This window comes from Ambystoma mexicanum, chromosome 3q (genome assembly GCF_040938575.1).
Source record: "Ambystoma mexicanum isolate Mex_15411 chromosome 3q, UKY_AmexF1_1, whole genome shotgun sequence".
NCBI lineage: Eukaryota > Metazoa > Chordata > Amphibia > Caudata > Ambystomatidae > Ambystoma > Ambystoma mexicanum.
The window spans coordinates 352328759-352343805 of NC_090926.1; the positions used below are offsets into that span (position 1 = coordinate 352328759).

Here is a 15047-nt window from a genome sequence, read left to right on the forward strand (position 1 = left end):
CACTGAGCTCGCTGGTTGTTTACATGACCACCAATCTGGATTCTGAGCATCCAGAAGCACGGAAACTGCTCTCCTGAACACCCATGAAGAACTGCTTGCAAATCTTGACTCTAGCTCTCCTGCTGTTCTCATTCTCCTTGACCTCTCTTCAACCTTTGACACAGTCAACCATTCTGTCCTCATAAAGCGGCTCAAAGATACACTTGGTATCTCAGACCGGGCACTGGATTGGTTGACCTCCTTCCTTACTGACCGCTCCTCCTAGGTGCTCCTGGGCTCCTTTTCCTCTTCCACCACACTCTCTACCTGTGGTGTTACACAGGGCTCTATCCTCACCGACAGAATGGGAATGGGGAGGACGGAAGCACCGCCACTCTGTGCAACAGTGTTACTGCTGCATTTAAGGGTCTGCCCAATCTGAAGTCTGGGTGTTTGGGTGTTTCGCGCAACTAGTGCTGTCGCTATTACCGAATGGTAATTGCACAGAATATTCCTGATTTGGTCCAATGGACCCAATGGGGACTAACAGTTAGCGTCCAACCATACCGCCGGACAGGTGGGTGCTAACACTAATAAAGTTGGGCGGTATCCCAGCTGGGATTCCGCCCAACTCGTGATCAGGCCCACAGAACAGTGACCAAGGGATGTAAGCAGTCTTTTACTTCTACGTGAGTAAACAGCTTTTTCATTTACACGCAAGTAAACAGCTTTTTCATTTACATGCCAGTGCTACATTTCCCATTGTTCAGGTACTTCAGATTTAATAGACAACTTCTACTTGCTTTACTAATTCGCGAATAAACAGGGCACTGGATACTGTGGCTGGCAATGGTCACGCAAGGTATTAGAATGCCGGGCTTCACTCACTGGCTTCGTTAACGCTTGCTCTGTGGGTCGCTTTTCTTCTACAACCTCCACGTCTGTCTCTTTCTGGCTGCTTAAGGACCCACACCCTTCCTCCGTGAAGGTGTCTCTGGTCCAGCCACATGTTTCTGGAGCCTGTCTTGCTCCTAAAACTGACGGCTTGGTAACTGCTCCTCGCTTCGATCTTCTGCACAATCAGAACACTGCAACCACAGCAATCAGGCTCACATGGGGAAAGACAACTCTCCTCCATGACTTCCACTGTGCAGCCCCTGCACTTCAGAGTTAGGGAAACAGGACCCTCACAGAAGACGCAGGTGAAATCTGCTGTTTCCATGTTCCGGCATCCCTCTTGTATGCCCACTTCTGCTTGGTTTGCCAGCCTTGCACCTTCCTCTTTCTGCTACTACTGCTACGACCTGCATTTCACAGTTCCAGCTCCCTCCTCTCCTTCCTATTGCCTGTACCTGAGGGGGCCTTTCAGGCCCCTCAGGTTCCTTCAGGTGTGGTTTCTTTGGCTCAATTGCCTGACTACTACAATGGCGTTAGGCTTAATTGCCTGACTGCTGCAAATGCATGCCTCTTCAGCCCTCTTCCTCGTCCCAGTACTTCTAGGATTATGGGACATGCAGTCCCCTTCAACAAAGTTAGTTTTTCCAACTTCTGCAATTTGGCAAACAGCCATCAAAAGTGTTGGATTATGGGTAAATTTAAACAGCGGGAATTCCCAATCTTCCTGGTCTGTCCTCCCCATGTGATCCTCCCGTAGAACACCACCCGCAGGGTCGGGACCGGGAAGCGTCTGCCTTTCCCTGGCCACATGAGGGTCCCACACAAGGATTCTGTGAGGAATCATCACTGATTCATCACATGTAGGTGTAGTCAATTGGGCAGACTGCCTACCAGGGTGCTTCCCTGGTCACACTACCACCCCCGGGATTTCAATTCCTGTTTCCTCGGCTCCACACTGAATGTACACACTGGGTCTTGTGGTAGCTTAGAAGGAGGAGACATACTAGGGTTTGCCATTTCAAGAAGGATTTATTTAAACTAGACAAAAAAATGCCTGACTTTCCTTACTCTCAGGGTTTCCCTACTTAAAAAAACTAAACTAGTGTGCTCATTGTCCATTCTACAGTCCAAAGTAACAACCTGTCCTCTGTTCAAAATGAGTCTATCCTGACCCTACCACTTATACTAAACAACTAAAGACCAGGAGAATGGCTCCCTTCTCCTGGGGCTTGCTTTCCAACAATGTCCTTTTCAATATAGGATCTTCAAATAGTGCTTAGCTATTTCTTGTACCAGTTGTGATGAATCCCTTGATGTCGTCACTCCTCTTCCAGAAGACGACCCTTCCCATGTGGCCAGAGAGGTGAGGCCGCTACCCGATAGTCCTCCTGGGGTGGTACTCAACTGGAGGATCCAATGGAAGGAGACTGCCTCCGTGGGAGAAGGAAAGACTTTCAAGGGAGAATGCAGTAAATCAACCACCATACCACCATGCATGGCTCAGCTAACAGCACGGATAGGCACAAGCACCCCCACCCTCTAGGTCTCCTCTTTCTTCTGTTACTTCATGCATAGTAACCCTGTCTATCAAGTGAACAATACTGTGACGAGGCAAGAGTAAAGGTAGATGGCTCCAGAAGTACTGACACAAAGAAGAGCAGGGCCATGAAAAGCCGTATGTGGAACCAAGACAAACATACAAGATATCTGAGGTTCGAAGGGGGGCTTACCATGAAAACCAACAAAAGAACACTCCTCAGGGTCAGTCCTGCCCCAAAGGAGCATCGAGCTGGGGAGCAAAGCCACTCAGGGAGAATGTGCTGCAGGCCCAGATGCTAGGAGTAGGGAAAAAGCCCCCAAGAAGGCTGAGCGGAGCAAGGGCTCACCTGAAGGTTGGGAAACTCGACGTCCGATGGCAGGAAGGAAGCCAACCAAGTGGTCCTGCGATGTACAGCGAGAAACCAGCAGAGCAGAGCAACTGAAAGCCAAGATCAGACCACGAGAGCACAGGGGAAGCCAGAGAAGCTTGCAGAAAAATCTCCAAATGAAAGAGATCTCTGTCCAAAAAAACGAATCCCAACTGACCCTACCACTATTCAAAACAAACTAACACCAGGAGAATGACTGCCTTCTCCTGATGGTGCAGTGGTCTGCTTGTACTTTTAGAATATATCTTTTTAATATCCAGTATTTAGTCTCTGGTCCTTTCATATCCGATCCTGTAACTCCTTTATAATATCTTTGTATTTTCACTTAGGGAGTGTACTTCAAATGTCTTTTCCTGCACTCTGTTTGGTCTTTTGGTCCAGGCTGTTTGGCCCTATATATCCTTGTGGGAAATATTTTGTTAGTTGGGATATCATATCTGGGTGATTAACGGTCTCTCTTTGTAGCTTAGGTTTATCCAGGGAATCTTTTATCCTAATTGCTTCTCTTGTCTTCTTTTCCTATTATTCACTCTCTAATCTGGTTCATTCAGTACTTTCTGAACACCAGCGGATTTCCCCTCTTCCCAAGGGGTTGTTACCCAATGTTTAATAATATCTTGCTCAAGGTTTCTCCTACTCTTCTTTCCTCGTTTATGACAGTTCAAATTAGTGAACGTGGTAATTAGGGTTTCATCCCTTCCACTACTATGAGTTCCCTTCACTTCGTAGTATCTTCTCTCTAATATATTCCTCTTGGTATCTCTTGAACAACGGAATATTCTCCCCTCTTATCAGGCTAATCTTTTCCACGGTTTAACAGTCTCTTTCTCAGGTTTACTTATAATCCTTTTTTCCTTCTGGTTATAGTTCAAGTTTGTCAACTTTGTATTTTGGACTTCGTCAATTTCATTGGGACGGGTTTCTCTGATTACATAACGAGTCTGGTGTCTGACTTTCACTCTTTTCTCGTCCGGCATTCCGGTTACCCTTCTGGCTGATATTTCAGTGCGCTGGTGTCGCATAGTCAATCGGGCAAACTGCCCATCAGGGAGCTTCCCTGGTCATGCCATAATTGGAATTCATACTCCTGTTTCCTCAGTTGTGCACTGACTGTACATCACTGGGTCTCAGGCATCTGCTCTTCTTGTTCTGAGCAGCTCTGAACTTCGCGGCTCCTCGCAGCTCTGCTTTTCGCCTATCTTGCGCTGTCAGGGGATCTCTCCTGCTCGCGTATGCATTTCTCCTCCTCTCTCTGATTCAACATGTCCTCTTTATTCAACCTGCTTGACATCTCTGCAGCATTCTATCTTTTGGACCACCTTTGCTGTTGAAGAGGATGCCTAAGCTTATTAATTGCTCTGATTCTGCAATGGCTTGCATTAGGTATTTTCTTGGGCCAAGGCTTTCAAGAAATTTCAGTTGATGAGTTTTAAGGCACCACCAGTACCACCAGTTCCACTTCTGTGTTTTTTGTCTGTCAGAGGTCTCGTCTATCCCTAACACTTTTTAACATTTACACATGTCCTTTATTGGATCTGTTGGACAGTGTTGGGTGACATATACCAATTATGCTGATGAAATGCAGGTGATATTTGAGTTGACCGGTAACTATGATCTCGAATCATCTACAATAAATAAAACCTACTTGCTTGTTCAGGAGTGGATGGCTATGAATTACCTTGTGCTCAGTGATAGAAAAACCAAGATGCTCATTGTCGGAACTGCTCAACATCTGAACTAGTTAGATGAGCGCTATGGTCAGTCTAAGATCGCCAACTTTATCATACCGGTTGTGTCATCAGTTAAGACACTTCAGGTTTACTTTGATTCCAACCTATCTATGAAAAAAACATATAGTGCACTTAAGATCAACCTGCAAATACACCATCAAGCTGTTTAAGCAGATTAGACCTTAGGTATCTACTAATAATCTTACTTATTTGGCTGGTGTCCTGGTCAGCTCGAAAATGGATAAGTGTAACAGCTTGTTGGCAGGCACTTCAAAAACTATTATTAACACCTTGCAGGTTATACAAAATGGTACAATAGGAATCGTGTCAGAATGTACCAAAGTATTAACTGAAAAGGATACAATACTCAAAAGGATACAGGAGGTAGGGTCTTCCGGATCCCTGTTCACACGATTTGATAGTCGTGAAGTCAATAAAAGACCTTCCAAATGATACAACCCTCTGGCTGATAAAACAGGCAGAGCGATGGATCACTGGAAAGGGCGTGGGTAAGGTATAGTAATCCAGCCTAGGACAAATTAAAGTATCATGAATAACTGCTCCAACCTGAGTATGATGAATTAGATAATGACAGGAATGATCACACTGACCTTTATATTTGGGTAGAATAATCCAGAAGTCTCTTGATGGATTTGAATGAAGAACAAACGACAGGGAAGGGAAAATTAGTAAGGGAGACTTATCCCGAACGGAACGAGGCTCACGCTAGATACGGGTTGAATTCACCACAGGATAGCGTCCAAAGTTCAGTTCAAAGTCACTTCCAATAATCCTTGAAAGGCTTCCTTCCCACTATAGGGATCAATCCTTCTGTTAATTCCACAGATGCAGGAGTTAGAAGTACACGCGGTTATAAACAGCCTCGAAGAAAATAACGTTTGAAGACAACGTGCGCGTGTGGATTTACACGCGGGCAGGATTCGCGCAGCCTGGGCCAGCCGCGTGTGAAGACAACGTGCGCGTGTGGATTTACACGCGGGCAGGATTTACGCAGCCTTGGCCAGCCGCACTTGAAGACAAAGAGCACGTGTGGATTTTACACGCGGGCAGGATTCACGCAGCCTTGGCCAGCCGCACTTGAAGACAAAGAGCGCGTGTGGATTTACACGCGGGCAGGATTCACGCAGCCTTGGCCAGCCGCACTTGAAGACAAAGAGCGCGTGTGGATTTTACACGCGGGCAGGATTCACGCAGCCTTGGCCAGCCACACTTGAAGACAAAGAGCGCGTGTGGATTTTACACGCGGGCAGGATCTACGCAGCCTTGGCCAGCCGCACTTGAAGACAAAGAGCGCGTGTGGATTTTACACGCGGGCAGGATTTACGCAGCCTTAGCCAGGCGCGCTTGAAGACAGAGAGCGCGTGTGGAATAACACGCGGGCGGTGTTCCCGCAGTCCGGAACAGCCGCGTTTAGAGACAGCGTGAGCGTGTGGAATTACACGCGGGCAGGATTCCCGCAGTCCGGACCAGCCACGCTTGAAGACAGAGAACGCGTGTGAATTATCACGCGAAGGGATAGCTCCAGGAATCAGCGTGTGGCGGAACACACGCTATCGAAGGCCCAAAAGTAGCTGTAGAAATATGCCAGGATGCAGATCAGAGGTTCAGCTACACAACGCCAATAGAGACGATCAGAAGCAGCGAGTGAAGTTTCTACGCTGCTTAAATACGTAATACCGTAGTTCACGTGACGAAGCAAAAGTCACGTGAAGTTAGCGACGTGAAAAGTGCAAACGTCGTTTTCCCGGTAACGTATCGAATAGCTTCCATTTGGAGTAGAACGGTCTAGCTGTTCTACGAGCGTAGCGTCCAGCATGCATGACAGTGCCATCCCCCAAAGGGACAACCTCTCCCCTTCTTGTGTGAAAGCGCTTCAATAAAGCAGGAGCATGAATGTTGGAAAGAGGTTCCCAGGACCTATCTTCGGGACCATAGCCCTTCCAATCCACCAGATAATATGGTCTACCAGAACGGAGTTTCATATCCAGTATGTCTTGTACCTCGTACTCATCAGACCCCCGCACAGAAATAGCAACAGGCCGTACAGGCAGTCTAGTAGTGTCAGAGAATGGCTTAATGAGTGAGACGTGGAATACAGGATGCACCCGCCATCGTTGTGGCAAAGCCAGACGTACAGCAGCAGGATTAAGAACATGGAGCACTACATACGGACCGATGTATCTAGGCAACAATTTCTTTTTGCCTGGAATTCTTAAGTTCTTAGTGGATAGCCAGACTTTCATACCAGCCTTATAGACAGGTGCGGATACTCTATGAGCATCGGCATAGAACTTGTCACGTCGTTTAGCCTGCTCCAATTGCTGCTTCACCTTTCTTTGTAATCTCTTCAGATCACGAAGAGTACGGCCTGCGGCAGGTGTGTCCAAGGATAGACCGGAATCCAGAGGTATTGATCGGGGGTGTTGTCCATAGAGAGCATAGAACGGTGAAGTGCCTATGGCACTATGATAAGAGTTGTTATAGGCGAATTCAGCCGCCGGCAGTACCGTGAGCCAATCCGATTGGTATTGCAAACACAGACACCGCAGATATTGTTCCATAGTACAATTGACCCTTTCAGTCTGTCAGTCGGTTTGAGGATGATAAGCACTGGACATTCTATCATCAATTAGTAATGCAGATGTTAAAGCTCTCCAAAAACGTGACGCAAACTGCGAGCCCCTGTCAGTAATGATTACTGATGGTAGACCAAAGAAACGAAATATATGTTGGATGAATAGTTCAGCCAGAACAGTAGCAGTTGGTAAACCAATACAGGGAATAAATAGAGCCAATTTAGTGAAATAATCCACTACGACCCATATGGTATCATATCCCTGATTTGGGGGGAGTTCTACCACAAAGTCCATAGATATCATGTCCCATGGTTTGTTAGGGACAGGTAGGGACTGGAGTAAGCCCACTGGTTTACCAGGAGTATTTTTACATTGGATACATACAGAACAAGAAGATACATAGTTTATAACATCTTTTGCCATGGATGGCCACCAACACCACCTTTTGAGCAGGTCCAGTGTTTTCTTCCGTCCAGGATGGGCTGCAATCAAGGAATCATGATTCCATTTGAGGGCTTTATTCCGCATTGAAGGAGTTGGTAGATAAAGTACTCCTTGTGTGAATGGTAAACCGTTATGCACGTCCAGATTCATATCCTGGACTACTTGTGGATGATTTTTTACCCACTCTTGTATTTCGGTTTTTAAGGATGGTTGAACCGAACAACTACAAACCACATGATCTGCCAACAGCTGTATCTGTACTTGTTTTTCTTCCTGCGCCTCTTTACTCATACGGGACAAAGCGTCCGACTTAACATGTTCTCGGGCAGGACGATAGGTGACCTGGAAATCGTATTGGGCAAAAAAGACATGCCATCTGGCCTGACGGGCCGTAAGGCATTTCATGGATTTGAATGCTTGGAGATTTCTATGGTCAGAGTACACCAACACCTGTTGTTTGGCCCCAAGAAGATGATGACGCCATTCTCGGAAAGCATCTTTGATAGCCAATAGTTCCCGCTCAGTAACGGTGTAGTTCCGTTCATATGAGGTGAGTTTGCGAGAGAAGAAAGCCACTGGGTGTTCCTCCTTGGTTTCTGTGCAAACTTGTGAGAGCACTGCACCAATAGCGACACTGGATGCATCCGCTTCAACGACAAACTGGCGATCAGGATCCGGATGTTGAAGCACGGGTGCAGTGGTAAATGCTTCCTTCAGCTTTTCGAATGCTGCTTGGGCATGTTGGTTCCAACAGAAAGGAACTTTGGAACTAGTTAAAGCCGTCAAAGGAGCTACTGTTTTGGAAAAGGAATGGATAAATCTGCGATAGAAATTCGCAAAGCCCAAGAAAGACTGTAGTGACTTGACGTTATGCGGAATCGGCCAACTCAAGACGGCCTTTACCTTGGAACGACTCATTCGAGCACCTAGATTGGTAATGTCGTAACCAAGGAATTCCACTTCCTGTGAATGAAAGACACATTTTTCGGCTTTCACATAAAGATGGTTCTCCCTAAGTCTTTGTAGGACTGTAGAAACATGTTTGACGTGTTCCGATAAAGATGATGAGTAGATCAAAATGTCGTCCAGATAGACAACCACAAATTGGTCCATTATGTCTCTGAATATATCATTCATGAAGAATTGAAATGTGGCGGGAGCATTGCACAGACCAAAAGGCATCACCAAATATTCGTAAAGACCATACCGTGTCTTAAAAGCGGTCTTCCATTCGTCGCCTTCACGAATGCGAACCAAATTGTATGCACCTCGCAAGTCCAATTTGGTGAAATAACTGGAAGTGCCTAACTGATCCAACAGAACGTTTATTAGTGGTAAGGGGTATTGGTTTTTGATGGTGATATCATTAAGTGCCCTGTAATCAATGCATGGTCTGAGATCTCCCTCTTTCTTAGGAACAAAGAATAGAGGAGATGCAGCAGGAGATTGTGAGGGCCGTATAAAGCCCATTGCTAGCGCTTTGTCAATGTATTCTTTTAACACGACATCTTCTTTAGGTGTTAATGAATAAACACGGCCTGTAGGAATTTTGGCACCAGGAATCAATTCGATAGGACAGTCGTACTGTCGATGAGGAGGTAATTGTTCTGCCTGGCCTTTATCAAAGACATCAGCATAATCAGCGTATTCGCATGGTATGATATTGTCGCATTGATGTACAACGCTGATAGTAGAATCCTCCACCATAGAGGCCAATATGTGTTGTTTATTTGACACCTCCTGACTGGTAAAGCAATGTTCATTGCAATGAGTCGAAGGATAATGGAGCGATCCCGAAACCCAGTCAACAGCAGGATTGTGAAGGGTTAACCATGCAAGACCAAGTATGATCTCGTACTGCGGAGCAGCAATAACATCGAAGATGATTTCTTCTGAATGGTTATTTGATAACGTCATCTGAACAGGTACCGTCTCCTGGGTTACCATACCAGAAATCAAAACAGATCCGTCCACGGTGTTCACCGTTTCAGGTCTTTTTTTGTTTACAAGGGGTAAGGAACAGTTCTTGGCATAAGTGATGTCTATGTAATTGCTGGTGGCTCCAGAATCAACCATGGCCTTGGAAACCACTTCTCGCTCATCACAACGTAACGTCACCTGAACTATTACAGGCGCATGTTTAGGAATGGTACTGGAGTCCGATGAAACACTCGACATAGGGACTCCTGCTAATGTCGAGTTTTGGCGTTTCCCGCACGCTTGATGGGTTTTTTAGGACATGTTGCCAATAAATGCTCGGAAGAACCACAGTACATACATAAGTGGTTTTTTCTTCAGTTCTCCCGTTCTGCATTGGACAATCGGCCTCTCACGGCACCTATCTGCATGGGTTCAGGGTCGTTAGAGATGACTGCTGGTGTCTCTGACCGCCCCGAGACTGGCATGAAGGGCTTTTTCTCTCCCCTTCGAGCATTCCTTCGGGCGTCGATTTGTAGAACCAAATCGAGCAGCTCTGGGAAACCCGTAGGAACCACAGGAACTGTAGATAAGGCATCTTTCAGTTCTTCAGAAAGACCCTTGTAAAAAACAGCCATTTTCTTGCTGTCAGGCCATTGGGTTTCCGCCGTCAGTTGATTGAACCGGGCAACGTAAGACATAAGGGGTTGGCTGCCCTGTTGTAGGTTAAGCAACTCTAAATCTGTGGCTTGAGTGGAGTAACGCATGTCAAAGACTTTACTCATAGCAGTCAAGAGATCGTCACAATCGTACAACAAAGGGCTATTTGTTTCCAACAAAGGGTTAGCCCAAGCAGCGGCTGTGCCCCCTAAATGGGAAAGCACGAAGGCTGCTTTTGTGGTTAGATCAGGAAAAGATGTAGGACGGCAAAGAAAATGGAGCCGGCACTGATTTACAAAGGTTCTATAGGTTTTGGGATCACCCGTGAACCTTTCCGGAGGGGCCAAGGGAAACTGAGTGGGCATAACCACATTAATAGTTTCCTGTGGGGGTGCCGTAGTCCCAGATCCAGATGCAGTAGCCATCGGCGCCTGTGCTCCCTGAGGACTACCATGTAGGGCGTCTTGCATAACGTCCATACGGTGTCGTAACATGTCCTGTGCAGTAACCATTTCATTTCTCAAATCGTTGATCAACTGTGTCAAAACAGTTAAAGGATCCGTACCCTCCATGGCTTCTGATTCTGTCAGAATGTACCAAAGTATTAACTGAAAAGGATACAATACTCAAAAGGATACAGGAGGTAGGGTCTTCCGGATCCCTGTTCACACGATTTGATAGTCGTGAAGTCAATAAAAGACCTTCCAAATGATACAACCCTCTGGCTGATAAAACAGGCAGAGCGATGGATCACTGGAAAGGGCGTGGGTAAGGTATAGTAATCCAGCCTAGGACAAATTAAAGTATCATGAATAACTGCTCCAACCTGAGTATGATGAATTAGATAATGACAGGAATGATCACACTGACCTTTATATTTGGGTAGAATAATCCAGAAGTCTCTTGATGGATTTGAATGAAGAACAAACGACAGGGAAGGGAAAATTAGTAAGGGAGACTTATCCCGAACGGAACGAGGCTCACGTTAGATACGGGTTGAATTCACCACAGGATAGCGTCCAAAGTTCAGTTCAAAGTCACTTCCAATAATCCTTGAAAGGCTTCCTTCCCACTATAGGGATCAATCCTTCTGTTAATTCCACAGATGCAGGAGTTAGAAGTACACGCGGTTATAAACAGCCTCGAAGAAAATAACGTTTGAAGACAACGTGCGCGTGTGGATTTACACGCGGGCAGGATTCGCGCAGCCTGGGCCAGCCGCGTGTGAAGACAACGTGCGCGTGTGGATTTACACGCGGGCAGGATTTACGCAGCCTTGGCCAGCCGCACTTGAAGACAAAGAGCGCGTGTGGATTTTACACGCGGGCAGGATTCACGCAGCCTTGGCCGCCGCACTTGAAGACAAAGAGCGCGTGTGGATTTACACGCGGGCAGGATTCACGCAGCCTTGGCCAGCCGCACTTGAAGACAAAGAGCGCGTGTGGATTTTACACGCGGGCAGGATTTACGCAGCCTTGGCCAGCCGCACTTGAAGACAAAGAGCGCGTGTGGATTTTACACGCGGGCAGGATTTACGCAGCCTTAGCCAGGCGCGCTTGAAGACAGAGAGCGCGTGTGGAATAACACGCGGGCGGTGTTCCCGCAGTCCAGAACAGCTGCGTTTAGAGACAGCGTGAGCGTGTGGAATTACACGCGGGCAGGATTCCCGCAGTCCGGACCAGCCACGCTTGAAGACAGAGAACGCGTGTGAATTATCACGCGAAGGGATAGCTCCAGGAATCAGCGTGTGGCGGAACACACGCTATCGAAGGCCCAAAAGTAGCTGTAGAAATATGCCAGGATGCAGATCAGAGGTTCAGCTACACAACGCCAATAGAGACGATCAGAAGCAGCGAGTGAAGTTTCTACGCTGCTTAAATACGTAATACCGTAGTTCACGTGACGAAGCAAAAGTCACGTGAAGTTAGCGACGTGAAAAGTGCAAACGTCGTTTTCCCGGTAACGTATCGAATAGCTTCCATTTGGAGTAGAACGGTCTAGCTGTTCTACGAGCGTAGCGTCCAGCATGCATGACAAATGGTTTGTTGACTGGGCAGGATGGATCATGTTACGGAAGCTAGATGAACACTTCACTGACTTCTGGTTTGCCGCAGCATCACATATAAGATTCTTACACTTACTTATAAGCGTTGAGCTGGGAAAGTCCCAAGCTATCTTACTGCCCGCCTCAGCCGGCACGATGCTCCTGTATCTAGATCACTAAGATCCAATGGAGAGAACAAACTCCACAATCCCCGTTTTAAACTTTAAAACGTTGGCAGAACAAGTTTTAATGTGTGTGCACCTGATCTTTGGAGCAACCTACCAACATGTCTTTGTGTCTTGCCTAGTGTGCTCTGCTTTAAGAAGGCAATAAAGACAATTTTTTTAAACTCCAGTGATTGATTGGGATCCATGGTACTGTTATGATTTTCTGGTTTCCTTATCATCTTTGCTGCCTGACTTCTTTTTATTCATATTGTCTGTCTGTTCTTATATGTGCGCACTGAGGCCTACGGGCGAGCTGAGCGTAATAAATTAATAATAATAATAATAATAATAATAACCTCCTCATCACAGTTGATTGGAAGTTTGTTCTTAAAGAGACAGATTTTATTCATTGATGATCATGGTCTAGAATTGTTGCTTTTTTGCCTCTCAGTTAGTCCCACGTATGCCAGTGGGGGAATGGCTTTGGGAATTCCTGACAGGAATGAGAGTTCTTGTCCCCTAAGGGGGGAGTCTCTGCCAGTGAGGTCCCACTTGTCAAGACCCCTAGGGAGGGTCTTGTGGAGCAGGCTCACCTCCCTAGCCTCAAAGGGGGAGGCTCCCCCTTGGAGAGAAGAGACGGATTTGCTCGATTTGTCACAATCATCATACGATTTTTGTGTGATGGCGTATTTATTGTGGTGTGAGAGGTAATGTCTTGCACCAAAGAAGGCGGCCTAATTTCTACCCAGATGACCAACATGAATGTGGGTGGAGGCACAGAAGGAATTGGATTAGGGTATAAAATCCCTCATGACAATTGGGGAAGGACAGTAATGCTCCCTCAACTAGGTTGCCCAAGAACATGAGTCTGCAGATGCAGAAGCCCCAGTCTTGTAACTGATCAGGTTGCTGAGTCAGCACTCTTTTATATTGGGCTACATTCCTTTCATTATGGCGTTTTTTCTCACCATCTGCTGCCATGCTCTCAGAACAGCCTCCTAGGCTTGCCATGGCACACCAGGAGTCAGGGGCATTCCGCTGCCTGGCAGTTTTAGGTCCACCAGTTTACATTCACAGGTGCATAGAGAGTGCAAGGAGTAGGGGGACAGAAGTGTGGTTCTATCAGCTGTTTCCCAAGTGTCCCCAGTGGCAGAGGGAAATGAGGTGGGAGGATAGCACCTGCAGCAGTTCTCCACTCAGGCTGATTTACCCCAATCAAATGGGAGTACTACCTGTAAAAATGAGAAGAGCATGGAAACTTGCCAGAAAGCTCCGTACAGAGGGAATTCTAAAAACAGATACACACGTTATTTTAAATAGAAAGAAAAAGCATGTCGAAGGAATTGGAGAGTTTTAGTTACAAAGGGGAAAAAAAGGCCTTGGCTTTCATTCACTAGTGATTCTCTGTCCCTCCTGACAGGCACCTGGGGGTTAGGATGCTTCTCTGAGAAGCTGTACAGCTCACTCACTTCTAATACATTATTTATTTCTTCACACAGGGAGAAAAGAAGAAGAAGAAAAAGGATAAGGACTGATGAGTTGCTGAAGCAGGAGAGAGATATCTGAGGTTTGACCGCACTGCCATAGTCCGCCCACAGGAGAGGCCGGTCATTGTTCTCACTGTGTACACTTACACATATTTTGATATTTGCTAGAAAACAATAAAATATAAAATGTGACTCTTGTATTTGTTCTTATTTCAAGTAACATTTCTGCATGCTGAGGTGTAAAGGAGGAGGTCCATACATTGGGATTTTTATACAATGGCATATGTGACGATTCATGGGATCTCATCGATTCTAGGTAGGTGAGCCCACTATGCAACATTCCCCCTAGGGGTGGTGGTCAGCGGGACCTCACAGGGAGGGATTCCCCTTCTTGGGGACAAGGACTCTTGTTCCGTGACTCCCTCCGCCACTTTCCTATGAACATCTCAGACCATCACTGCCTCAGAAGACACAACCGGGACAGACCACTGTGTGCTATTGTTATACCACTTCCATTATCAGAACGCAACGCAAATTTACTGATAAGAAGAAAAGTGGAGGAGTAATGCTGATCGCTCCTCTATGGCAAATAGAAAATACTGTGAATAGTGTTAACTATGGAGTAAGAAAGAATGCTGCAGAGAATGAGAAGCAAGACAACAATCCTTTGCTGGGTAGGACCCAGATAAGATATATACAAATCAAAGAAGAACTTGCATTAAAGAGAGTGGTGTTCATCACAAAGGTGAAACCTGGGAAGTTTAAACCTGGGAGAGAGAAGCCACAGCATTCCAGGAGGCCATCGGGCAAAAGGACGTGCAGAGCGAAGCAGAAAAGCGATGCAGGAACCAGCAGGGAGCCAACTCGTGTGTGTGTGGCAAGTATTGCCAGGTGGTGGCGTAACCTCAAGGAGCTGGACTACGTTGTCCGACAACGACGTCAAGACCATCCAGGAAGATATTCAGCGGAGCCCGAATCAGAGAAGGAAAAGAAGACAATGGAAGCGGTCCTCGAGATGGCGTGATCCCGACCCTGTTGGAAGAACCTGTGATGCCTACCCGACAAGCTAGAGGTAACGGGAATGGCGGGTGAACTAGCAGGGGCCACAGGCAGACGCTAAACAGCAGAGAGTATCACGAATACAGAGAGACTCATCAAACTCGTCTCAGTAAGTGTGAAAACAGCAAAGAGTATAAC

General features: G+C 46.6%; 1 long non-coding RNA gene across 1 annotated transcript in view; it reads left to right on the plus strand.

Annotated features, from left to right (window-relative positions):
- LOC138582574 (uncharacterized) overlaps positions 1-14042 on the plus strand; it is an 88961-nt gene extending 74919 nt beyond the window's left edge. The window contains exon 5 of the long non-coding RNA XR_011305044.1: positions 13863-14042. This is a non-coding gene — a long non-coding RNA (uncharacterized lncRNA). The remainder of the gene's footprint in view (positions 1-13862) is intronic.
- Positions 14043-15047: the final 1005 nt, after the last annotated feature.